We start from the raw sequence: 26,413 nt of genomic DNA, 5'->3' as shown, positions 1-26,413 counted from the left end.
AACAAATTAATATACCGTACAATGTGAAATTCATAAGTGCTTATGAAGAAACAGGAATCAGAGGCCGGGTGTGGTGGCTCATGCCTGTAATCCCAGCACTTTGGGAGGCTGAGGTAGGCGAATCACCTGAGGTCGGGAGTTTGAAACCAGCATGACCAACATGGAGAAACCCTGTTTCTACTAAAAATACAAAATTAGCCGGGCATGGTGGCACATGCCGTAATCCCAGCTACTCGGGAGGCTGAGGCAGGAGAATCGCTTGAACCCAGGAGGCAGAGGTTGTGGTGAGCCGAGATTGCACCATTGCACTCCAGCCTGGGCAACAAGAGTGAAACTCTGTCTCAAAAAAAAAAAAAAAAAAAAAAAAGAGAGAAACATGAAGCAGGATAAGGGATTAGAGAGTGCTATTTTAGATGGGGTGTTTCTACTGGAAGTCACCTTTGAGGAAGTAGAATCTGAGTGGACACCTGAATGAAGTGAAGGAGTGAAGACCTGAACATTCTTTCCTAACCTCCAAAGACCTGCATAGGAAAGAATGTCCGGGGCAAAGAGAACAGCAAGTGCAAAGGCCCTGAGGCAGGAGTATGCTACATTTGTTTGAGAAACAGCAAGGAGTCCAGTGTGGTTGGGGCACACTCAGAAAGGGAGAAGGTAAAAAATGATGATGTGGGAGAGGCAGGAAACAGAGTGTGGGACCTTGACCATGACCAGGATTTTGTACTTTATTTCATTTTAAAGGGAGAAGCCACTGGTGCATTGTTTGTGGGACTGCTCCTGATCCTTTCTTTCAAAAGGCTCATCCTAGTGACTGGGTTGAAAAAGATTGAAAGCAGGGAGACCAATTAAGTGGTTATTGTTTGAGGCTGAGTACAGTGGCTCACGCCTGTAATCCCAGCACTTCGGGAGGCTGAGGCGGGTGGATCATGTAGGTCAGGAGTTTGAGACCAGCCTAGGCAACATGGTAAAACCCTGTCTCTACAAGAAAAATACAAAAATCAGCTGGGTGTGGTGAAATGTGCCTGTAGTCCTAGCTACTAAGGAGGCCGAGGTGGGGAGATAGCTTGACCCAAGGAGGTCGAGACTGCTGTGAGCTGTGATCGCACTACTATACTCCAGCCTAAGCAACAACAGAGCAAGAGCCTGTCTAAAAAAAAAATAAAATAAAAAAAGAAGAAAATGAAAAGAGGTTATTGTTTGGCAACAGTTGTAGCAGGGGAATGTGGTGGATGAAGATTAGATTCTGGGTATATTTTGAAGGCAGAGCCAGTACAATTTTCTGAAATACTGAATGTAGAGTGTGGAGAAGAAAAGATTAAAGAGGCCAGGTGTGGTGGCTCATGCCTGTAATCCCAGCACTTTGGGAGGCTGAGGCGGGCGGATCACTTGAGGCCAGGAGTTCGAGTCCAGCCTGGCCAACAGAGTAAAACCCCGTCTCCACTAAAAGTACAAAAATTAGCCGGGCGTGATGGCGTACATCTGTAATTCCAACTACCGGGGAGGCTGAGGTAGGAGAATAGCTTGAACCCGGGAAGCAGAGGTTGCAGTGAGCCGAGATCGCGCCACTGCACTCCAGCCTGGGCGACGGAGTGAGACTCTATTTCAAAAAAAAAAAAGATTAAAGAGAATTTCAAAGCTTTTGGCATGAGCAACTGGGTGAACTGTGGTGACCTTTATGGAGATATTGGGGACCCTCGTGAAGAAGTAGTGAATCACAAGTTTGGTTTTGAGTATGTTAAGTTTGAGATGCCCTTTAGATCTCCAAGTCCAGATGCTGAGTAGGCACTTAGCCACTGAGCCTGGAGTTCAGAGTGGGGCAGCAGATAGAAATTTGAGTATTGTCGATGGTTATATCAAATCATGAGACTGGATGGATCACAGAGAGTTTGATAGTGGGGCTGTCGGGAGACTGAGCCTTGGGGTACTCCAACATTAGAGGTAGGGATGGCAGGGAGGATGATCCAACTCCTTCACAGCCACAGAGACTGAGAAGCAGTGGCCGGTGAGGTGGAGAGATGAGGAGGGGCTGTAGAGTCCTGGTTACCCAGGAAGAAAGTGTTTCCAGCAAAGAGTGGGATTAATGGTGCTGAATGCTACTGAGTCAGGTAAGCTGAGGCCAAAACCGAATTGACCATTTTGATGTGGCAACATGGAAATTACTGGTGACCTTGACAAGATTAAGTGAGTGGGCACAGTAGAGTGGGTTGAACAGAGAATAGAATAAATGCAGAGAAATGGGACTGTGCGTGTGTATGCATGTGTGTGTGTTTGTCCTTAATTGGGAGAAGCACAGAGTATTTGTACATCGGTGGAAATAGAAAGGGTAAATTATCAATGACGCAGGAGAAAGGAGGATAATTGCAGTAATAAAGGGCATGGGATCTGGTGGACACAGGGAGCAGCTGGCCTTAGGTAGCATGAGGACAGTTCTTCCGTTGTAAAGGAGTGAAGGCAGAGCATATAAGTTCAGAGGCAGGTAGACTGAAAGATTTGGCAGTAGAAGGGTGTGGAGAGAGTCAGGAACCTTTTGCAAAGTAGAACGAGGGACGAAAGCAGTCATCTCAGGATTTAAGGCATCTCCCGCTGAGCCTGGAGACCATCTCTTATCAACAACCTTTGCCAACACTCTCCCTGTGCCAGGCCCAATGCCAGGCGGAGGGGTTCACAGATGACTCACCCAGTGTCCCTGCTGCTGAGAAGCTCACAGCCTAGGAAGAGAGACAGACCTGTAAACTGACAACTTCAATACGATGTGCTAATAATAAAGACATGTACAAAGTGTTTTGAGAACAAAGAGGGAGTGAGAAACTCTGCCTGGAGGGGTCAGAGAAGGCTCCACAGAGGTGACATTTAAATTAGGCTTCAAGGAAGGCAAGAACATTATCAAGCTCGCTAGAGAAGGAAGGTCGTTCAAGGTGGAAAGAATAGCGTGTGAAAGCCACAGAGATGAGAAAAAGCCTCCATGCTTTCCCTCTGCTCCACCTGCCTCTTTTCTTCTTTCTGCTCCCCCGCCTCCCATTTCCCAAGCTGTCATCTCTCAAGCTCCCATGGTTCAAGAGAAGAATTTTCTTTTTGGGAAGTTTAATAAACTTCCGTTTAGCCCGTACTGAGTCATGACAAAGGTGTGTTTCACACTTAAACAAACATCTCAGATGTTATTTTTTGCACTTGAAGAACAAGCTATTTTTAAAGAAATTCAAACTCACTGGGACCTAGCAAGGACGATTTCTGTGACCTGGTTTTAAGAAGTGAGCTTTGCAAAGGAACATAGTGACCAGCGGCGGCAGAATCAGAGGACCTGGCAATTCTTTCCTTTCAATGTTCAGTGAGCCTGTGAACAGTTTCACCTTACTAGGTTGCTTGTTTTATCTGGGCTATCTGGCCTTCTGGAAAACTCTCAGGGAGTTTGCAAAAATTAGCCAATAACAGAATGAGGGGAGATGAGGACATCACTCTCCCAGAGTTGGACTAAGATAATGATGGGAGGGATGACGACCAGAGAATAGATTTGAGAGAGGTTTAAAAGGTGGAATGAACAAAGGGGGAAAAGCATCTCCCCATGCTTCAGAATTGTCACTGCATGTCTATGGAGCTTGTCTCCTCTCTGGAAGGACCATTGATTCCTTCCTTTTCTGTACATGCATAGAACTCCCCCACTGAGTCTGTTTCTCTACCCCCTTGAATCTGGGCTGAGTCTGTGACTACTTCGACCAACTGAACTTAGGAAAAGTGACACTGCGCTAGTCCTAAGTATTAGTCTAAGCAACTTGTCAGCTATTGCTGTAAGAAGCTCAAGACATATGAAGAAACTGCATGTGGGTGGTCCAGTGGGGATGTTTTAACTATATTACCTTGAAATACAGTTTATGATGGAAGGCAGGATAAATCCTTAACTTTTTTTTCTTTTAGAAAACCCTCCAGGTTTTATTAAATTTCCAAGAGAGAATTAAATGCCCTTTCCTAGGGTAATTCCTTGCTTCCTTTTTTTTTTCTTTTTCTTTTTTTTTTTTCTGACACAGAGTTTTGCTCTTTTTGCCCAGGCTGGAGTGCAACGGCCTGATCTCAGCTCACTGTCACCTCCGCCTCCCAGGTTCAAGTGATTCTCCTGCCTCAGCCTCCCAAGAAGCTGGGATTACAGGCGTCCACCACCACACCTGGCTAGTTTTTTGTATTTTTAGTAGAGATGGAGTTTCGCCATGTTGGCCAGGCTGGTTCTCAAACTCCTAACCTCAGGTGATCCACCCGCCTCGGCCTCCCAAAGTGCTGGGATTACAGGCTTGAGCCACCACGCCTGGCCACTTCCCCATTTCTTTAGTGAATCTCAAAGTAGAAGCAGTTTCCTTGCTCTTGCTGGTCTGAAGAGGCTTCTGTATTTCTCAGAGATGCTGAGAACATCCAGATACAAGCTGTGGTGGACTTCAATGAAAAAAGGTATAGGAAAACACTCTGTAAACTTCAGAGCACTGATTAAATGTCCACTATCAGTATTAGAATTCTTCTTCCTGATAAATGCTTAACTCTTTAATGATCAATTTTTAGATAACAAGTTGTTGCCTTAGAAACACCCAGTGGCGGCCGTGCATGGTGGCTCACACCTGTAATCCCAGCACTTTGAGAGGCCGAGGTGAGTGGATCATGAGGTCAAGAGATTGAGACCATCCTGGCCAACTTGGTGAAACCCCATCTCTACTAAAAAGACAAAAAATTAGCTGGGCGTGGTGGCGTGCGGCTGTAGTCCCAGCTACTTGGGAGGCTGAGGCAGGAGGATTGCTTGAACCCAGGAGGCAGAGGTTGCAGTGAGCCGAGATCTCGCCACTGCACTCCAGCCTGTTGACAGAGTGAGACTCTGTCTCAAAAAACAACAACAACAGAAAAGAAACATCCCATAGTAAATTATTTTGTTTCTTCTTGCCATTAAAAAAAAAAAGAGAGAGAATCAGCATGACCTCATGGCTTTGTCTATATTCAAAGTCTTTTCATTGTTTGTTATAATTATTCTTCCTGAAGGCCTCGTTGTCCAGTCTTTGCTGGCTTAGGACCCCCTTAATCTGGCTCTGATAGCCTTTTGGTGTGACCTCCTTGGCCTTTGAGAATTTCCATGCTTTCTTACATGACAAGACATCCCAGGCTCATCTTATACATTTTCTGTATAAGAGAATGTGGAAAGCCCCGGCCCATTTTTGTGTGGAATGGCATTTAGAGATTTCACTCTGTGCCTGCTGGGGGTACATGTTGCTACTGGGTTGCTATTGCTTCCAGGCCTTTAAAGTATAAAGAGCTAGAGATATGTATTTTTTTAACTAAGGGGAAAATTACTAAGTGGTGCTGATATTTCCAACTCAAATTTAAGATGATACATTTTTTGCTTAACTGCTTTGATGTCACATTTGTATCTCTTTTGTCCTGACACTCTTGGATCCTAGCAACATTAATATAATTAATAATTTATTTTTTCCCACAATAGACATACTTCAGAATAGTGGTATCAATATTATTACTAGCTGTCTTAGTCCATTTTCTATTGCTATCACTGAATACCTGAGACTGAGTAACTTATAAAGAAAATAAATTTATTTCTTACAGTTCTGGAGGCTGGGAAGTCTGAGGTCAGAGAGCTGCATCTGGTGAAGTCCTTCTTGCTTGTGGGGACTCTGAAGATTCCCAAGGTGGTGAAGGGCATCACGTGGCCAGGGGACTCACGAGGGACAGCAAAACTGGTTTTATAACAGAGCCACTTTTGTGATAATTAACTCACTTCCTCAACAAGATTCCTCAGCAAGAATCAATTTCTTGCTGACCCTTGAAAATTTGGCCTCCAATCTAAGATATCTGCATCTGTTAAACTCTGTCACTTTAGGCGATTACTTTGCACAAACATCATCACTAAATTTTGGGGTGCCAGGGATTGTTTACAAGATGGTTGTCTTAGTGATTCCTACTCATATTATTAATTCATTAATCTATGAATGGGTTAATCCATTTGTATTAGTCCATTTTCATGCTGCTGATAAAGACATACCCAAGACTGGGTAATTTATACAGGAAAAAAGGGTTTAATGGACTTCAGTACCATGTAGCTGAGGAAGACTCACAATCATGGCAGAAAGCAAGGAGGAGCAAGTCATGTCTTACATGGATGGCAGCAAAGAGAGAGAACTTGTGCAGAGAAACTCCCCCTTATAGAACCATCAGATCTTGTGAGATTTATTCACTATCATGAGAACAGCACAGGAAAGACCTGCCCCCATGATTCAATTACCTCCCACCGGGTCCCTCCCACAACACATGGGAATTTAAGATGAGATTTATGTGGGGACACAGCCAAACCATATTACCATTCACGAAGGCAGAGCCACCATGACCCAATCACCTCCGAAAAGTTCCACCACTCAACACTATCGCATTGAGGACCAAATTTCTAACACATGAACTTTTGGCGGGGCACATTTAAACCACAGCACTAGCAATAAGACTATTGAAAGTAGTTTAAGATTTCTTTGTTGTTTTTTTCCCTTTATCTTTAGAACATATCCCACTGAAGATCTATGACCCAAAATACTTTGTTTAAAAGTCACCTAGAGTAATTCTTTGTTTCCGTATGGTCATATTATCAACCTGATATAAATATATGTCTGTGTTTTGGCTTTTCACTTTAGGGATTATTTAAAAATTTATATGACTTAATGATTTAAACATTTTCATGAATCATTTACACTATTTCAAAGTGAAAGCTATCTAACAAGGTTCATTCGGAGAAGCCTTATTTTCAGTCCTTTCCCCTCCACTCTGTTCTTTTTCTCCTCACAGACACGCTTTTAAAGTTTGGGTTTTTCAACTTCACCCACAGTATTGACATTTCAGGCCGGATGAGTCTTTGTTGTGGGGAGCTGTCCTGTGTATTGTAGGATAATTAGAAGCATCTCTGGCCCCTACCCCCAGCTGCCAGTTGTTACAACTAAAAATGTCTGGAGATTGCCAAATGTGCTGGGGAGAGGAGGTCAAAATCACACCTTGTGGAGAATCACTGTTTTAAAGGAATCAACTTCTTGCTGACCCTTGAAAATTTGGCCTCCAATATAAGATATTTGCCTCTGTTAAACTCTGTCACTTTAGGCAATCACTTTGCACAAACATCATCACTAAATTTTGGGGTGCCAGAGATTGTTTACAAGATGATTGTCTTAGTGATTCCTACTCATATTATTATTATTTGTAGATTATAATTGAAACCAAGACATCCATTTAGAAACTTATCTTAGCACTTGTGGACCCCTGAAAATATGTCCACCAAGAAATCCACAGACACCTCAGAACTTTGCCTGGTCTGTGAAATACTGGGGCTGGATGATTTCTTAGGGCTTTCCTGCTGCCTTAAGCCCGTCTTGTTCTAGAAGTCTAGGACCTTGCTGTTCAAACTGGAATGGGCAGCACAGTAATTGAGAACACTGAGCTGAATCCCACATCTTCCACTTATTGGCTCAGTGATATAGTGCAAATTACTTACCTTCTTGGAGACTTAGTCTCCTCATCTATAAATTAAGATAAAAATTGTACCTACTTCATAGGACTGTTGCAAGGTTTAAAGACATAATGCATGTTAAGTGCTTAATATATTGCCTGGCACATAATAAGTGCTTAATAAATGTTGGCTGTTAGTATAATTACCACCAGAGCTCGGTGGTGGTATGCCAGGAATTACTCAGAGCCACAGCATGAACAAGAAATGTCTTCCTGGAGCGTGAATTTCTACTTGAAGAGTTGGGAAAACAGGCTTTGAATTTTTCTTCTAAAGGGTGGTAATTAAAAACATTATTTTAATGTTAAAACAAACATGGGAATAAAACATAAAATTTGCATGAATTTTAAAGATAAAATGTGAGACTTCAAAGAATTTTTTTTTTTTTTGAGACAAAGACTCTCTCTGTCATCCAGGCTGGAGTGCAGTGGCACAAGCTTGGCTCACTGCAACCTCTGCCTCCCGGGTTCAAGCAATTCTCCCTGCTTCAGCCTCCCACGTAGCTGGGATTACAGGTGCCTGCCACCATGCCCAGCTAATTTTTGTATTTTTAGTAGAGACAGTGTTTCGCTATGTTGGCCAGGTCTGGTCTTGAACTCCTGGACTAAAGTAATCTGCTTGCCTCAGCCTCCCAAAGTGCTGGGATTACAGGCATGAGCCACCCCACCCGGCCAGACTTCAAAGAAATTTTATGCTTGAGGTTGGTGAATCTGGGCCTCTTTTCCAGACCTCCAGTGGGGCTGACTCAATCTTCCCAGCCAGGCGCAAGTACTTTGGTGGGAAAGTTTAAGCAGTAGTTCTGGGCTTTTTTGCATCTTGGGCCAATAGAATTATCAAGGGTATTAGAAGAGATTCTGTAGGAAGCAGGGGCTTCTGACCAAGAGTCTGTGCTCTCTTCTTGCAGGTTTCTCCCCTTCCAAATTGTTTTGGGGTTTGTTACTCAAGGTAGGGGAATGGGAAATTTTGCTGGGTATTCATTCAACAAATATTTAATAGTTGACTACTGTATGCCCAGCACTATTCTAAGGGATACAAAAAGAACAAATCAAAAAAAAATTCTACACACATAGGTTCTACACTATCAGTAGCTATAATAGTCTCAATAAGGGAATTGAAAATGGGGAACAGTAGGAGAGATGGTTTTGGAGTTTAGGAGAAAGATTAGGTAATTATGGACAGTTGAGTAGCATGTGACATCCAAGTAGATCCTGAGTTGGCTGTTGAATGAGATTCTAGAGCCATGGTTTTCATTGGGAGCTTTTAGACATTTGTGGTGGAGTTGGGTAATCATAATGGTATTGATTGAGGGGGAGAAGTCTGAGATGCTAGATGTCATATAATGCATGGATAGCATTGCATGATTTTTTTTTTTTTTTTTTTTTTGAGATGGAGTCTCGCTCTGTCACCCAGGCTGGAGCACAGTGGCACGATCTCGGCTCACTGCAACCTCCGCCTATCGGGTTCAAGTGATTCTCCTGCCTCAGCCTCCCAAGTAGCTGGGATTACAGGCGCCCACCACCACGCCTGGCTAACTTTTGTATTTTTAGCAGAGACAAGGTTTCACCATGTTGGCCAGGCTGGTCTCAAACTCCTGACCTCAAGTGATCCACCCGCCTTTGCCTCCCAAAGTACTGGGATTACAGGCGTGAGCCACCATGCCTGGCCTCATGTCATATGACTTTTGAATGTCCTACTGGACACTTACATGGGTGAAAGTCCCATATATAATTATGTGAGCTTAATAACTAATTTCCATTTTTAATATAAACACAAAGTACATTCTAGCATGATTTTAATACTCCAGGGAGGCAAATACTATGCAAAGTGAATGAAGATTATATCTTGTTTTGCTTAGACCCTACCAAGAGTTATTCACCATTTCAGACATCATATCAGCAACAGCAATTCTGCTATGGCATTTGAGGCTCTGATTGGCATCTGTACCTGCTAAAATTGGGTCTGTGCTTCTCGAATGGTAAGGTGCAGGTGAATCACCTGGAGATCTTGTTTCTTTCTTTTTTCTTTTTAAACAATGGAAGAGAGTGCTTGGATAATAATGGAAATAATCCAGTAGAGAGGGAGAGGCTGGCCATACCAGAGAGGAACAAACTAGGAAGTGTAGTTCCTTAGAGGGCAGGAAAGGAGGGCGTCCAGGCACTGGGGAAGGGAGCTGGCCTTTGTTGAGAGGAGCTGGTTTTGGTAAAAGGAGGGAAGGAGGACAGAATGACTGGAGATGAAAGTTGATTTAGAAATGATGGCAGGAAGTTGAGGAATGTCACATCCTCCATGACCTTACCCCTCACCCACAGCACAACCAGCCAGCTTTTTGTCTTCAGCTGCTTTCTATAGAACTGGCATACAGTTGGGGGAGGGGTGGGAAATAAAGAGTAGAGGAGGCCAGACCAACTTCTCTACCTCCCAGGGCAGGTGCTTTGGAAAAAAATACACAGGTAAGATACTCTTCTTGTGACTACTGCTATATAATTATTGTTCCTCTAGGTCAGTGCTAACCAATAGGCCTTCCTGCAATGATGAAAATGTTTTATATCAGTGCTGTCCAGTACAGTAGCCATTAGCCACATGCGGCTATGGAGCACATAAAATGTACCTCACGCAGCTGAATTTCAAATTTTATTGAAATTTTGACTAATTTAAATTTAAATAGCCACATTTGGTTAGTGTCTGTTGGGTGGATAGCACAGTTCTAGATGTTTACCGCCTCTGTTTCAGTGTGGGTTTTTTTGTATGTTTTGTTTTTTTTTTTTGAGACAGAGTTTCACTCCTCTTGCCCAGACTGGAGTGCAACGGCGCGATCTCGGCTCACTGCAACCTCTGCCTCCCGGGTTTAAGTGATTCTCCTGCCTCAGCTTCCCAAGTAGCTGGGATTACAGGCGCCTGCCACCACGCCTGGCTAATTTTTTGTATTTTTAATAGAGATGGGGTTTCACCATGTTGGCCAGGCTGGTCTCAAACTCCTGACCTCAGGTGATCCACCCGCCTCGGCCTCCCAAAGTGTTAGGATTACAGGCATGAGCCACCATGCCCGGCCTTCAGTGTGGTTCTTTAAAGGTGAGCACCTTCTTTGGGTATATACCCAGTAATGGGAATATAAATCATGCTGCTATAAAGACACATGCACACGTATGTTTATTGCAGCACTATTCACAATAGCAAAGACTTGGAACCAACCCAAATGTCCAACAATGATAGACTGGATTAAGAAAATGTGGCACATATACACCATGGAATACTATGCAGCCATAAAAAAGGATGAGTTCATGTCCTTTGTAGGGACATGGATGAAGCTGGAAACCATCATTCTCAGCAAACTATCTCAAGGACAAAAAACCAAACACCACATGTTCTCACTCACAGGTGGGAATTGAACAATGAGAACACTTGGACACAGGAAGGGGAACATCACACACCGGGGCCTGTTGTGGGGTGGGGGAAGGGGGGAGGGATAGCATTAGGAAATATACCTAATGTAAATGACGAGTTAATGGGTGCAGCACACCAACATGGCACATGTATACATATGTAACAAACCTGCACGTTATGCACATGTACCCCAGAACTTAAAGTGTAATAAAAATATATATATATACATATAAAAGGTGAGCACCTTCTATAGATGGCAGTGTAGCTTGGGACCAACAGCCCGGAACTGGGAGTTAGACCAGAACCCACCTTCAGCTGGGGCAGGGTAGCTGTTTGCTTGCTTTTGTATTCCTAGGAACTAGCATGTAATAGGTTTTCAGTAAATATTTGAGCAATAAATGGATAAAACAGGGGGTGCTGGTACTTGAACTTAGGTGTGATTTCAAAGTGCACTGAGCTCAAGAGCTTTACAACGTCTATTACCTTCCCTTATTTATAATAGTGAAAATATTTGAAAGCACCCAAATACCCAACACAGGTACTTGGTTTAATTAAATGTTTCTTAAAATACGACATTATGCAGAAGAATATTTAGTTACACAAAAGGAAGTGTATTCATTTTATATTAAGTGAAAATAATCAAAACAGAAGGCATACAATAATCTCACTTTGTAAAAGAGATATATTTATATGCATAAAAAAGGTTGGAACAATATATATACATAGGAAAAGGTTGGGTTATTATTACTGGGTGAGATTAGGTGACACTTTTATTCCTTTTTTTCTTTTCTTTTTCTTTTTCTTTTCTTTTTTTTTTTTTTTTTTTTTTTGAGACAGAGTTTTCCTCTTGTCACCCAGGCTGGAGTGCAATGGCATGAACTTGGCTCACTGCAACCTCTGCCTCCTGGGTTCAAGCAATTATCTTGCCTCAGCCTCCCAAGTATCTGGGATTACAGGTGCCTGCCAACACACCTGGCTAATTTTTTGTATTTTTAGTAGAGACAGGGTTTCACCATGTTGGCCAGGCTGGTCTCGAACTCCTGACCTCAGGTGATCCACCCGCCTCAGCCTCCCAAAGTGCTGGGATTACAGGCATGAGCCACAGCACCTGGCCTTTATTCTTTTTTCCTAAAAGGTCTATTTGATTTTTGTTCTTTCTTTCTTTTTTTTTTTTCAAGAGGTTCTGTCAGCCAGGCTGGAGTGCAGTGGTGTGATCTTGGCTCCCTGCAAACTCTGTCTCCCAGGTTCAAGTGATTTTCCCACCTCAGCCTCCCAAGTAGTTGGAACTACAGTCATGTGCCACCACACCTGGCTAATTTGTCTATTTTTTGGTAGGGACAAGGTTTCACCATGTTGGCCAGGCTAGTTTCAAATTTCTGGCCTCAAGAGATCCATCCGTCTCCGCATCCAAAAGTGCTGAGATTACAGGTGTGAGCCACTGTGCCAGGCCGAAAAGGTCTATTTTATTTATTTATTTATTTATTTATTTATTTATTTATTTATTTATCTCTTTGTTTGTTTGTTTGAGACAGAGTCTTGCTGTGTCGCACAGGCTGGAGTGCAGTGGCACCATCTTGGCTGACTGCAACCTCCGCCTCCTGGGTTCAAGTGATTCTCCTGCCTCAGCCTCCTGAGTAGCTGGGACTACAGGCACGTGCCACTGCACCCGGCTAATTTTTGTATTTTTAGTAGAGATGGGGTTTCACCATGTTAGCCAGACTGGTCCCTAACTCCTGACCTCAGGCGATCCGCTCACCTCGGCCTCCCAAAGTGCTGGTATTACAGGCATGAGCCCCCGGCACCCAGCCAGTCTGTTTGATTTTTTTACAAAAATGTATCAGGCCCTGTGCAGAGGCTCACACCTGTAGTTGCAGCACTTTGGGAGGCTGAGGAGGGAGTATCCCTTGAGCCCAGAGTTTGAGACCAGCCTGGGCAACATGATGAAACCCAGTCTCTACTAAAAAAAATACAAAAAGTTAACCTGGCACAATGGCATGCCTGTAGTCCCAGCTGCTCAGGAGGCTGAGGTGGGAGGATCGCTTGAACCTGGGAGACGGAGGTTTCAGTGAGCCGAGATTGCGCCACTGCACTCCAGCCTGGGTGACAGAACAAAACTCTGTCTAAAAAAAAAGAAGTATCAGATATACCAGAAAAAGCAAAAAATAGAGACAGAAAGTAGACTGGTGTTTGCTGTGGCCAGGGTTGGAAATGGGATTAACACTTAATGAGCATGAGAGTCTTACGGGGGATCCATAAGGTATGCTAAATGTTCTTTTTTTTTTAGACAGAGTTTTCCTCTGTCACCAGGCTGGAGTGCAGTGCCATGATCTTGGCTCACTGTAACCTCTGCCTCCTGGGTTGAAGCCATTCTCCTGGCTCAGCCTCCTGAGTAGCTGGGATTACAGGTGCCCACCACCATGCCCAGCTAATTTTTGTATTTTTAGTAGAGACGGGGTTTCACCATGGTGGTCAGGATGGTCTCGATCTCCTGACCTCGTGATCTGCCCACCTTGGCCTCCCAAAGTGCTGAGCCACCGTGCCCGGCAAAGTATGCTAAATGTTCTGAAACTGACTTATGTTAATGTTGCACCACTCAGTGAAGTTACTGAAAATCATTGGATTGTACATTTTTGAAATGCATAATTTTATGTGTAAACTATACCTCAAGTAAATTGTTAAAAATCTATGTGTGATTACACGCCTGTAATCACAGCACTTTGGGAGGCCAAAGCGGGAGAATCACTTGAGACCAGGAGTTCGAGACCAGCCTGGCCCATCTCTACTAAAAATACAAAAAAATTAGACGGGTGTGGAGGCACACGCCTGTGATCCCAGCTACTTGGGAGGCTGAGGCAGGAGAATGGCTTGAACCTGGGAGACTGAGGTTGCAGTGAGGCGAGATTGTGCCACTGCACTCCAGACTGGGTGACAGAGTGAGATTCTGTCTCAAAACAAAACAGGCTGGGCACGGTGGTTCACGCCTGTAATCCCAACGCTTTGGGAGGCCGAGGCGGGCAGATCATTTGAAGTCAGGAGTTCAAGACTAGCCTGACCAACATGGTGAAACCTTGTCTCTACTAAAATACAAAAATTAGCCAGGCATGGTGGCAGGCGCCTGTAATCTCAGCTACTCAGGAAGCTGAGGCAAGAGAATCACTTGAACCCAGGAGGCAGAGGTTACAGTGAGCCAAGATTGCGCCACTGCACTACAGCCTGGGTGACAGAGCAAGACCCCTCTCAAAAACAAAGCAAAACAAAAATCTGCATATGTATCCTTAAAAAATTAAAACAATGCAGAAATTTTTAAGTCCTCCATCCCCACACCCAGTTCTATCTTCCAGGCATAACCAATAGTGGTTGGTGTTTAATCCTTTCTGACGTTTTTCTATGGAGAATCCAACATACACATTACAGATAAATAATTTTCTGCAACTTTCTTTTTTCTTTGGACATGTAATGTGGGACATGAAAAATTAACAGTAACTACTCTGGAGTTGGGATTGGGGTAGTGGGAGTGGAGTCAAGGGCAGGAAGGGAGAGAGACATTAACTTTTTTTTGAGACGGAGTTTCGCTCTTGTTGTCCAGGCTAGAGTGCAATCGCGGGATCTCGGCTCATTGCAACCTCTGCCCCCCGGGTTCAAGCAATTCTCCTGCCTCAGCCTCCCGAGTAGCTAGGATTACAGGTACACACCAACACGTCCGGCTAATTTTCGTATTTTTAGTAGAGATGGGGTTTTGCCCCATTGGCCAGGCTGGTCTTGAACTCCTGACCTCAGGTGATCCACACGCCTCGGCCTCCCAAAAGTGCTAGGATTACTAGCGTGAGCCACTGTGTCTGGCCTAACTTTTTACTTTCTTTCCTTTTATATAATTTGCATGCTTTTGTCATCAGTGTTTGGAGTTACAAACCCAATAAAGATATTGAAACAAGAAATACTATTGAATCCTTAATGCCATGCTGTTCTTCTATTTTAAAAAAATTAAAAATGTAACCAAGTGCTGGACACCATGCTGAGTGCCTTAGATATACGGTTGCAATGAATCCTTCTAACAACCCTACAATATGCAATACTATTAGTCTCACTTGGCAGATGAGTAAACTTAGACTAGAGAGATTGATTTTCCAAGATCACACAGCTAGTGTGCAGTGAACCTGGATCTTTACAGTGTGGCGCCTCTTCTCCCTCTGATACTTATGGGCATCCTACAAAACCCAGCTTTAATGATCTCATGTCATGTGCACGTGTAGTCTTCCCTAACACACTTAGGCAGGAAGATGACCCTGTCCTCAAGGGACTGAGAGACCAGGGAGGAGACAGACAGCTAAACAATTACAATCTAGTGCCATGAGAATACATATAGCTTAACAGGACTATGTTCAAGCCGAGGGAGCTTAGACCATGTGTCTGAGGCAGCCAAGGATCTCCAGAGAATATACTCTGAGCTGATTGATAAGGATACCCAGGATTTTTTTCAGGAGGGTCAAGGAAGGTGTGAGTGGTCAGAGGTGGGGAGAGGGTTTAGAAAGGGATTTGCGGCCTGGCATCTGTCTCAGGAGACTCAGGCTCCTACACACCTGGGCATACTCTGGAAACAACAGTACTGTAGTTCTGTGTGGCTGGAGGGTCACATTGGCCTGAAGAAGGGGCAAAGGGAAGGGCGTGCACCTTGAAGCTTAAGGCCAGATCACCAAGGCCTTTTCAGTTGAAATTGGGTTTTTACACTTTATTCTGTGAATGAAACAGAGCTGTTAAAATATTTGAGCCTGGTGTGTTAGAAAGATGAAAAGGGGCCCCAAGGGGGCTGTTGTGGGAAGTCCCTCCTCAACCCCTGGGCTGTTCAAGGCCCTCTGTCTTGGCACTGAGTGGTCAGGTCGTTTCTGCTCCAGGCTGGGAATTGTCTTAGGGCAAAGACATTGTCTCATTTGCCAGTGCATCCCTGCAGCCTGCAACCCCCCGGTATACAGCAGGGACTGTACACTGGCAAGCAGAATGCTGGGCACCAAGAACTTGAGGCCAGGGACTGTAGAATAGAAAGCGAACCTTTATTTCTTCCCCAGCGCCGCCCCTGGCACAGAGCTGGTAGGTGTTCAGCCAAAGTCTGACCCAACCATAAGGAGGTCAGAGAGGTCCTGGGCCCAAGCTCAATCCCAGGGAGGTTCATTATAGGCAGGTGAAGGAGAGGTGATTGTAGCAGCTTCTGTTCAGCGACTGCTGTGTGCCAGGATTCACACCTATTGTCTTATGCCATCTCCCCAACAGCTCCTAAATTGGAATTATTGTCCCAGTTTTCCTGATGAGGAAACTGAGGCTCAGAACGGTTCTTGGTAACTTGGCCAAGGTCACACAGCCAGCAAGTAGGTGGGCGGTGGCACAAGTCAAAGCCTACTGGCCTGCCCCTCCACCTCGGGAGGCAGTGCGACGCCTACTCCATTTGTGTGGCTGCTGGGGTTGGGGGGCATCCCGCACTGGGGTGCGGGGCCCGGGGAAGGCGGCTAGCCGCCGCGGCGCGGCGCAGCTCCCAGGTTCGGAAGTTACGAAGTTTCCGTGCATTTCGCTAGCCTCCCAGCGCAGCTCGTCTCCGCTCCGCCGCAGTTACGCCGCTAGCGCAGCGGGGCTCAGGTGCTGCAGCGGGCGGGGGCCTGAGGCCGGGAGGAAGGCGGGGACGCAGTTTACGTAAGCGTCCGCTCGCAGGTGCATAAGGCCGCCGGCGGCGAGTGCTCCCTGCGCGCTCCCAGGTGCGCACTTGGCGCAGGCGGCGGCACAGCACGGCGGCGGCGGGCGCTGGCCGGCGCTCTCAGGTGCGGCAGGACGCGCGTGGAGGGGGCGCGCGGCGAACGAGGGGGCGGGCTTTCCGTTCCCCAGCAGCCGCGGGGCCCGCCCCCTGGCCTGGCCAATGGGCGCGCTCGACGGTGTCACGTGCTCGCTGCCGCCGCTGCCGCCGCCGAAGCGGAGACCGGAGCCGCGAGCGCCACCAGGGCAGCAGCCGCCGCAGCCGCCGCCGCTGGGCAGAGGAGCCGGAGACGCGAGCGGGCGAGGTGGCGGCGGCGGCGGAGCGGGAGCGGGTACCGGGCGCGGGCAGAGCGCGGCGGCGCGGGTAGGCTCCGGCGGCGGGGCGGGCGCCTGCGCGGCGGGCCGTCCCGGGCGGGCGGCGGTTAAGGCGGCGGTTGAGGCGGTTGGCGGAGCCGGCCCGGGCCCCGCATTGTTTGTTGTGCGTCCTTAGCAGCGGCGGCGGCGGTGGCGGCCGAGGCGGAGAGCAGGGAGCAATCCCGGCCCCGCGGCTCCGGCATTGTGGCCGCCGCCGCCGCCGCTGCGGTGCCCCGGCCGCTTCGGGCAAGGGCAGCGGGCAGCCTTCCTCACCTTCGCGGGGACGGGGTCCCGGCCGATCAGGGGAGGGCGTGGGCAGGGTGGGGGGACGCGGTGCCGGGAGGTCTTCCGGGACGGAGGGCTCGGGGCTCGGGGCAGGTGTTGGAGGACATTGGGGGCAGGAGCTGGGGAGAGGCTTCGGGGGGCAGGCGGAGGGTGTGGGCAGATTTGGGGGTAAATAGGGGTGCAGAGCGATCCGGCCCAATGGAGGAGGAGAGCCTTCAGGCAGGTTTGGGGGGCCCCCTGGGCCAGACGAGTGCGAGATGGAGGACATTCCGGCCGGTGGGGGGGGGGGGCACTATGTTGTGGGGTTCAAGAGGGAATGAGGGGGCTTTTGGGGAGGGCAGGGACGAGTGGGGTGGGAATGGAGGGAGAAGACTGGGGACTCGAGCAGGACTGGAAGGAGCGCTGCGTGCCAGGGGCAGGGAGTGGGGCGGGTATTAGGAAGGCCACCGGGACGCCCGTGAAGGGGAACGATGGAGGAGGGGGTCGGGGCAGGGGGAAGTGAGGGCAGGCAGGGAGCGCCTGAAAGGGAGGGAGGGGAGCAGGGTGCCTAGGCTTCTGGGGTGATAGGGAAATGAAGGGTAGGCCCAGGGGCTCCAGGAGACCTGCGAGGGGTGTGAAGGAGTGTGTGGCCAGGTGTATAGGGGAGCCTGCAGGGAGGCGGGAGGGGGTTGACATGTAAGGATAAAAAGGCAGGTATCTGGTGCTCAGGGAAGAGGAGTATGGGGTGGAAGGGGGAAGTTCATTGGGGCAGAGACTTAGTTTGAGGGCTTGCAGAGAGAGGTGGGGACAGTAGGAGAAGGGTAATGGGGATGGAGAGCAGGAGGTGTGGGGGGCATTTAAAGGATAGCGGGAGAAGTGCGTGAAATGGAGGGTGTTTATGCAGGAAGTATGGAAGAAGGTGGGATCAGCAAGAGAGGGAATTTTGAGGTAGGACGGAGGGTGAGGGGTTCTTGGCAAGTGTTGGAGGACATTAGGGGCAGGAGCTGGGGGAGAGGGACAGGTGTGTGGGGTGGCGTGGAGTGTGTGAGGTGGAGGGCAAAAGGGGGTGGGGAAAGGGAAGTGTTCTTGGAGTGGCAGGTAAAGTGTGGGGACAAATGGAAGGAAAGATTTCTGAGGCAGGAAGTGTGGAGCGGTTGGGGAGGAGGAAGGTGGAGGGGAGGGTGAGAACGAAATCAGTAGAGGGGGACAACGGGATAGACTGGAGGGGAAGGTGGACAGGTCTGGAGTACAGTAGGTGGAGGGAGGGAAGCACAGGTTTGGGGCACTGAATTTTGTGCTGTAGGGAGAAGGGAGGTAGGGAGAAAGAAGGAAGGTAGACAGGCTATTTTGGGGTAGAGGATGTAGAAGAATGCTTAATACCTATAGTGGAGTAAGAGAAGGGCAAGGCAGAGGTGTATGTGGACATGTCTGTAACTAGAAAGGCATAGGTGATGGATTGGAGTGGGGGGGGGGGGGGGAAATAGGATGCCCAGGTTTAGGGCAGGAAATGACTGCTTAAGTTGGAGAGAGCTAGGAACACAGGTTGCTTAAGAGAGTATGGAAGATCCAAGGAGTGGAAGTATGGGGAGAGATTGGAACACTTCGAGTTTGAGAGATGAAAGGGGCCAAGATTTTTAGGTCACTGAGAGTATAAGGAAGATCAGGCAGAGTGCAGAAGTTGGAAAAATAACTAAATGGAGAGGATTAAATTCCATACTGAGAGAAACTGGAGATTGAGGGGTGGGGGGACCTGGATCCTGGAATGATGTTAATGGAAAGTGGGGGACATTAAACTCAGTGTCATATCTGAAAGTTCATACTCCTAGGGTCAGAGAGATCATTGAGCCTGCTTTTAATTCCAGAACCCAGTAAATGAGGAAGGGGGGAAGGGGTAAGGGAGAGCTGAGTGCACATCCCCAAATTTGGAAGAGGTGTGTAGTGGGTATCATCCTAGCATATTGGTTTGACGAGTGGACAGAAGGGCCACACAGGGTCACGAGGAGCGCACCAAGAGTGAATGGAAATGGGATTGCAGCAGGTGCAGGGCAGATGTCTTTGTGAAACTGCAAGAGACCAGGCCCAGTGGCCAGTAGCATTCAAGGGCTATGCATAAGAGAGGAAGAGAGGGATACCTTGGTGCAGTGTCTCAGATACCCTGGTGCTTTCTGGGTAATGGGTCAGTATTCAGGCAGCATGGGGTGATGTAATATCTGAGTCCCATGCTATAGGCAGACAGAAGTAATGTACACCTAGCTCCTAAAAGTGGCAGAATTGGAGCTTTCTGACTCTTAACACTCTTTCAAGGCGTGAATAACTGATCTGGATTGTTGACTTTTTCTCCCAAATAGTTCAGGTAAAATTTAGTTGGAGGCTTTTGGATTCTCTGGTATTTTGATTTGAGTTGGGAAGTGTCATGTTAGCTTTATTGAGGAAAGACACTTATGGGTTGGGCGGACATATGGCCTTCAGCTTGCCAAACACATGGGAAGTAACCTTTAGGGGTTTGAACACCGACATTTATTTCAGTGCAAGTCTCATTCACTGTTCTGTGGCTTGTGTTAGATTCTTAGGGGTTTGAAAGGATTAAGCAAACTACTTTGAGACTGCTTCAGTAAGCAAGGTTTCCTAGAATCTTGGAAAACTATTTCCCTTTTGACAGTTGAAAATTAAGTCTTGTCAGATTTTGCTAAAAAATAAATTTCATCATGTTGCAGAAATAACTTCAATTATCACTCTGTGGGCTTCACGTAATGTGTAGTGTGGTACCTAGTATGATTTCAAATAAAAGGTTCGCTTTGGTAGCTTGGGAGCTTTCTGGGTTGATTAGTTTTCTTTTTTTGTCGATTTAGGAAGTATCTTAATGCAGCCATTGTATGTTTGAATAATAAGTTTGAGTGGAAGTGGGAATCTTGCCTAAACATAATGAGGGCGGAGCAGAACACCAAATTTTAAGTAATCGGAATCCGTTAATATAAATATTAAAAAAAAAAACTGGAAGCGAATGATTCGTAAAATCCAAATTTGAAGTGTGTCATGGCAGCAAAAGAATGCTCTGAAGGCATTACTGTAAGATTTTATTTTTGGAGGGAAAGATTTTTAGAGTATAATGTCCCTTCGATTGAAACTCTTGAGTATTTTGAGATTTGATATATGTATACAATATAATTATAGGGAGCATGTCTGACCTCATTTGCTTTTCGGCAGAGAATTTGAGCAGTAGGATATAAGATGAATAGAGTGAGCTTTGAAAATTCTCCCCAACATAGCCATTGTTTCCTCCTTATATTTTTTAAGTCCATTGTGTTCATTTTATTGACTTGGGGTGCGCACTACTTTCTTGCTCAGAATACTCAATTCTGGTATAGTGTTCGGATTATATGTATTGTTCAGTGAAATTCTATGAATTGGGACAATTTGTAGGCACTTTAGATATCCTAAGTTTACGAACCAAGGAAAGCAGGTTATTTAGGCTTTGTAGGCTGAGTAATTGGGTTCTGGTTTTATTTTCGCTGGTGACTTGCTGGACAAGATATTTAATCCCTTTGTGCTGGTTTCTTCTCTAGAAATCTGACTCTGTCCATCTCCCATGAGAATCAAGGTGGTTTATATAAAACAAGTTTAAGTCTTTTGGGAAGACTGGAGCTACGTAAATACGGGGATAGATGTTACTTAGTTTCTTTTTTCTCCCCTGTGGTTTTTAGACTGGTCAAATGTTAGTACTTCATAATTTGCCATTAGGTGGATTAATTTGTTGTGTGAAAGTTGGATAGAGATGAAACTTATGTGAATATCAGAGATGTCTGCAAATTGAAGTTTGTTCATTCTTTGCTGTCTGCTTACCTTTCCAATTTCTCAGCTAAGTGTTAGTGCTGGTTTGAATTCTTCAGCCTGAGCAGAAGCTTGTGAGAGACATTGGGTTCTAGCTATAGCCCAAGATTGTTTCTAAGCAGGAATTTCCAGAGACAGAGGCCTTCTTTGGCTCAGTGAATTCAATTCTTTTTTTGGGGGAGGGGACGGAGTGGCGCTCTGTCGCCAGGCTGGAGTGCAGTAGCACAATCTCGGCTCACTGCAAACTCCGCCTCCCGGGTTCAAGTGATTCTCCTGCCCCAGCCTCCCGAGTAGCTAGGACTACAGGTGCCCGCCACCACGCCCAGCTAATTTTTTGTATTTTTAGTAGAGGCGGGGTTTCACCATGTTGGCCAGGATGGTCTCGATCTCTTGACCTCGTGATCCACCCGCCTCGGCCTCCCAAAGTGCTGGGATTACAGGCGTGAGCCATCGTGCCCAGCCAAATTCAATTCTTATATCAGAAATAATAAACATAATACATTTTCCTATGTATTTTGCAGAAAATTGATTACTGACTGAGTGACTGGAATAGAAAAATAGAGCTATCCCTTCTGCTAGTGACGTCAAGCTTCCTTGTTCTGATTTACTGAATACTCCTTCCTTTTTCAAGTTTTAGTTATCAAATAATTACCCATCATTTGGTATTTCCATATGCATTGACAGGTAATGCTCTATTTGAGGGGGAATGATTTTTAAATGCTTTCTTAATGTTGTGTTTGGTTTACAAGTTGTAAAGAGCCTTCCAGGTGTTGGTCATGATTGACACAGCAAAAATGTAAATAGCAAATTGCCTTTTTTTTTTTTTTTTTTTTGAGACAGGGTCTTGCTCTGTGGCCCAGGCTGGAGTGTGGTGGTGTGATCATAGCTCATTGTAACCTTGAACTCCAGAGCTCAAGTGATCCTCCCGCCTTAGCATCTCGAGTAGCTGGGACTACAGGCATGTGCCACCACATCTGGCTATTTTTTTACTTTTAGTAGAGACCAGGTCTCAAGGTCTTGCTGTGTTGCCCAGGCTGATCTTGGACTTCTGGGCTCAAGCGATCCTCCTGTCTCAGCATCGGTTGCTTTATTACACATTAATTTGCCTTGAGCTTGGTAATACCCAGCTCCGATAGTGATCTTTCTTTGCTACGTGATCTACTCTAATAGTTTACTCTCTTAGGTAACATGTTAGGACACTGTTACCCATTTTACTGCTTTTCTGTTTTCATTTGTTTTGCATAGGTCCTTTTATTGGAAGATTGGTTGTTTTTCAAAATTCGTTTAGCTACAGAAACTGTTTCTGACTAGTAATTCTAAGAGGCTAGTGAATCGAGTCTAATTTTAGAAAACTTTATTGGGAGATGTAAGTTTAATGTATGTGTCAGTTAAAATAGAAGTAAAGTAAATAAGGCCAGATTAATGGTGATGTAGATAATTAGGTGATTTGAGCCTGAAAGTTGTGTTAATCTTTAATATAGCTTTTAGTTCTTGCATTGAATAGTGAGGTGACCAAATGACCTGATTTGTAACTTTCATGTCTAATTTGAATTATTTCTTGTCCTAAGGGTCCATTAAGTGCATCCTATTTGAGAAGTATAGTGCCTGCCTCACAACAGACTCTCCACATGTGCGTGTGGCTGAATGAAGCAGTCCTAAATTTTATTTGGTATTCAGATTCTCTTAACTTCTGACATAACTAGCGCTGTGTAAAACATCTGCTTTCTTTAGTTAACTTTAGCATAACTTGAAAGGGTACAGTTGATTACATCAATAATAAAATCACAGCCTTGCATTGTGTGACTTCATGGTTCATTTCCACTTGAAAAGTGAGAATTCTGCAGCAGGTTGTGTAATAAATTCTGAGGCATTTCTGGGTCATGGGTAAGATGTTTCTTACTGCACCTGCAGAATTTCCTGTTCTTTGCAGTTTTCCAGGTGCCAGGATTTTTCACAATATCCTATTGGGCAGATCAGCATTTTGTTTATGATTTTAATTTAACCAATATAGTGCTGTTGACATATAGTGACTAATAATTGTCCTAAAGGGCTCTGTCTCGATTTTTTTCTTACCATGCTTGTTTTAGTATGCCATTATTAAGCCCGTTTTGCCAGTTAATTCAGCAAGCATAAATTGACATTTAGGCTCAAAGGTGTGTTTTGTACCAGACCTAAGATTTCTTAGTATGCTTCAATAATACTGGTTTGAGTAAAGAATAGATCCTTCTCTAGATATGTTGGCCCTTAATATGAAAATGGAGTTTGTAACTGGTTACTTATGTTTAGTCAGACTAAATGGAAATCAGTACAATTTAAGACAGCTAGGTAGTGATCTAATAAATGAGTGGTTGGTTTGTAAAAGTTAAGATGGAGGCAGTTCATTTTTAAGATGTTTATAGTTCAAGTAAATCTGAAACTCATTAAACATTGCATCTAATCATAGGCTTCTGTACAGCTCAGGCAACCTAAATTTTAACCTAATGAAGTTTTGGATACTGGGTAACTCTTGAGTTAAATAATTCTGAATAACTCACAAAGGTAGTGAACTAGAGGGGAAAAGTGTTGCAGTTTTGATGATTAAAAGCTGGAGAGAATAAAATCTCAAGACTTTGGTGTGAATATTTTCGGTTGTTTTTGAAGTAAGCTGTGAATGAGCTTATAATGCCAGGGTTAGCATAGAAGAACAGATAGCAAACATCGTGATGAGGCTTTTAAAAATACGGTATCTTAAAAATAAGTACTAACTGTGATTTTTTTGTTCTGCCAGTTTTGTGGTAAATGTTTTAGAACTATACAAAATTGACTTTTGAAGTTGGTCAGTATTATTGTTCCTTTATTTCTAAAGCTCAGAGTTCATATACCTGAACTTTGGTCCCTGTGATGGCTGTATAGTGTAGGTGAACAATGGAATATTACATTTAGGGAAATGGAGGCACAAAGGAGTTCACTTTAGAGCAGAGATTGGCAGACTATCAGATCACTGAGAAGTTGTATATCAAATTCATGTTAGTTTCTGAATTTGGCAAGGAAGATTGATGGCTGAGCAACTTTGAAATCTGCCTCTTTTAATCAAGCTGTTGAGTACACAAGTCTTTTCATGGACTGAATGGGATAATGCTTAGTCCTCCCAGGAAGCTCAGAGTCTCAGGATTATGAGATAGTAATGAATCTGAGAAAAAGTACTGGTACTGGGTGGAGTATGGGTATGCACACAGTGCCTGGTGTGCAACCTTAATTGCTGTATTAGAAGAATGTTTTTGGTACTATAAGATTTAGCTATGAGATCTGATCCTATTTACTAGTTGTAGATCTCTCTCCTTAAGTCTGAAATAGGAATAATACTCCTAATTTACTGAGTTATATTGAAGATTAAAGAAGATAAGAAAATTGTTTGGAAGCTATAAAGCATATTTTTTTTTTTGGAAGTGAGCAGAAATTAAGGGCAGGCTTTGAAGTGATAGACTCAAAAGGACCTGGATTTTTATTTTTCATTTTTCATCATGGACTTTTCAGATGTATATGAGTGGAAACAGTACAGTAAATTTCCATATAGCCATCAATCAGCTTCACCAATTATCAGCATTTTGCTGCTCAGCCCTTACTCACAATTGCATTTTACTTTTTTTTTTTTTTTTTTGGTAGGGAATTTACAGCCAATCTTAGACATCATATACTTTGATCCATAAATACTTCAGTATATATTTCTGACTGATAAGAACCAAAAAAACCACATAACCACAGCATTATTTTAACCCCCTAAATTAACAATAATTCCTTATCTTCTGCACAGAAGGACGTGGATTTAAAACGTACCTCTTAGAAACCACTTACCAGCTTTGTGAGTTAAGCATATTATTTACTCTCTCTGAGCTTCTGGTTCCTTATCTGTAACATAAAGATAATGCCTCATGAAGTTATTTTGTGCTTAAATGAAATAACATGTAAAATGTCTTAACACAAAGGTTCTTGGCAAGTTGTCCAGCCTCTCTTCTGAGCCTCCTGTGACATGTGAATTAGAATTATGGGCTGCTTTCCTCCCTTCTTTAGTATCACAAAGAGTAACAGTACTCTGGAATTATTGCCCACTAGCCTAGTGAAATTTCTCTTCATTGGGCTATTTGACTCTTCTAGTGAAATTCTGTTAACAGCTGAAATGATGTCTGTCTCTCTCCTGCAACATCATTATTCCCCTGTCTACTGGCTCATTCCAGTTGGCACACACATACTATATTTCATCTATTTTTTTTAAACAACCATTTCTTGACCACAGTGCCTTTTTTAGCTGCTACCCAATTTCTCTGCTCCCCTTTACAGCAAAACTTCTTGAAAAAGTTTCTTCTGTTCATCTTTAGTTCTCATGTTCTCTCCGGAAACCACTCTAGTGAGATTTTTAACCCCACCACTCTACTGAAACTGTACCTGTCAAGACTACGAAGTTTATTTCTTATTTGACCTATTAGCTGTGTTTGGCACAAATAGGTGCTTCCTTTTGTGAAACACTTTCTGCTTTGGTTTCTAGGATACCAGATTGCTGGTTTTTCTACCTACTTGGCTTCATAGTCTCTTTTTTGGTTCTTCCTTATTACACCTACCTCTTAATATTGGACTGCCGCGTGGGATCTCTGTTGTTGTTGTTGTTTTGTGAGACAGAGTTTCACTCTTGTTGCCCAGGCTGGAGTGCAATGGCATGATCTCGGCTTACCGCAACCTCTGCTGCCCGGGTTCAAGCAATTCTCCTGCCTCAGCCTTCTGAGTATCTGGGATTACAGGCATGCGCCACCACGCCGAGCTAATTTTTTGTATTTTTTAGTAGAGACGGGGTTTCTCCATGTTGGTCAGGCTGGTCTCGAACTCCGGACCTCAGGTAATCCACCCGCCTCGGCCTCCCAAAGAGCTGGGATTACAGGTGTGAGCCATTGCGCCTGGCTGGCTCTCAAATTTTTATCTCTAGCCTGGAACTCCAGGCTTGTGTATGCTACTGCCTACCTGACATCTCCTCTTATATCTTCTATCCTTATTTCAAATTGAACTTACCCTGTCTCCTCTTCCCCGTGTCCCTTTTATAATCTTCCATATCTCAGTAAATAGCAGCTTCATCTTTCCATTTTCTCAGGTCAAAACCTGGAGACATTCTTGACTCTTCTCACACATTACATCTGATCCCTTAGGAAATCTTAGCAGCTCTGTTTAAAATATATCCAGAATCTGACCACTTCTCATCACTTGCACTGGCATAAGCCTACATTACCTTCTCCAAATTATTGCAGTAATCCCCCCCCTTTTTTTTTTTGCCCTTTCCTCCTTGTAGTCTATTCTTAATACAGTAACAAGAATGATCCT

At 44.8% G+C, this 26,413-nt stretch overlaps 1 protein-coding gene across 8 annotated transcripts in view; it reads left to right on the top strand.

Annotated features, from left to right (window-relative positions):
• Positions 1–16,820: 16,820 nt before the first annotated feature.
• Positions 16,821–26,413, top strand: part of STRBP (spermatid perinuclear RNA binding protein) — a 158,935-nt gene continuing 149,342 nt past the window's right edge. For 6 of the 8 annotated variants that reach the window (XR_010130358.1, XR_010130357.1, XR_010130356.1 and 3 more), the window contains exon 1: positions 16,823–16,991. The gene's annotated coding sequence lies outside the window, so the exon portion shown is untranslated. Of the gene's footprint in view, positions 16,992–22,718; positions 22,743–26,413 lie in introns of those variants that run through there. The other 2 variants (XM_063696768.1, XM_055351863.2) reach the window with 2 other exon arrangements.

The sequence above is a fragment of the Gorilla gorilla genome, chromosome 13 (assembly GCF_029281585.2).
Source record: "Gorilla gorilla gorilla isolate KB3781 chromosome 13, NHGRI_mGorGor1-v2.1_pri, whole genome shotgun sequence".
NCBI classification, from domain to species: domain Eukaryota; kingdom Metazoa; phylum Chordata; class Mammalia; order Primates; family Hominidae; genus Gorilla; species Gorilla gorilla.
The sequence above is the reverse complement of the archived record's forward strand: the minus strand, read 5'-3'. Positions and strand labels throughout refer to the sequence as shown.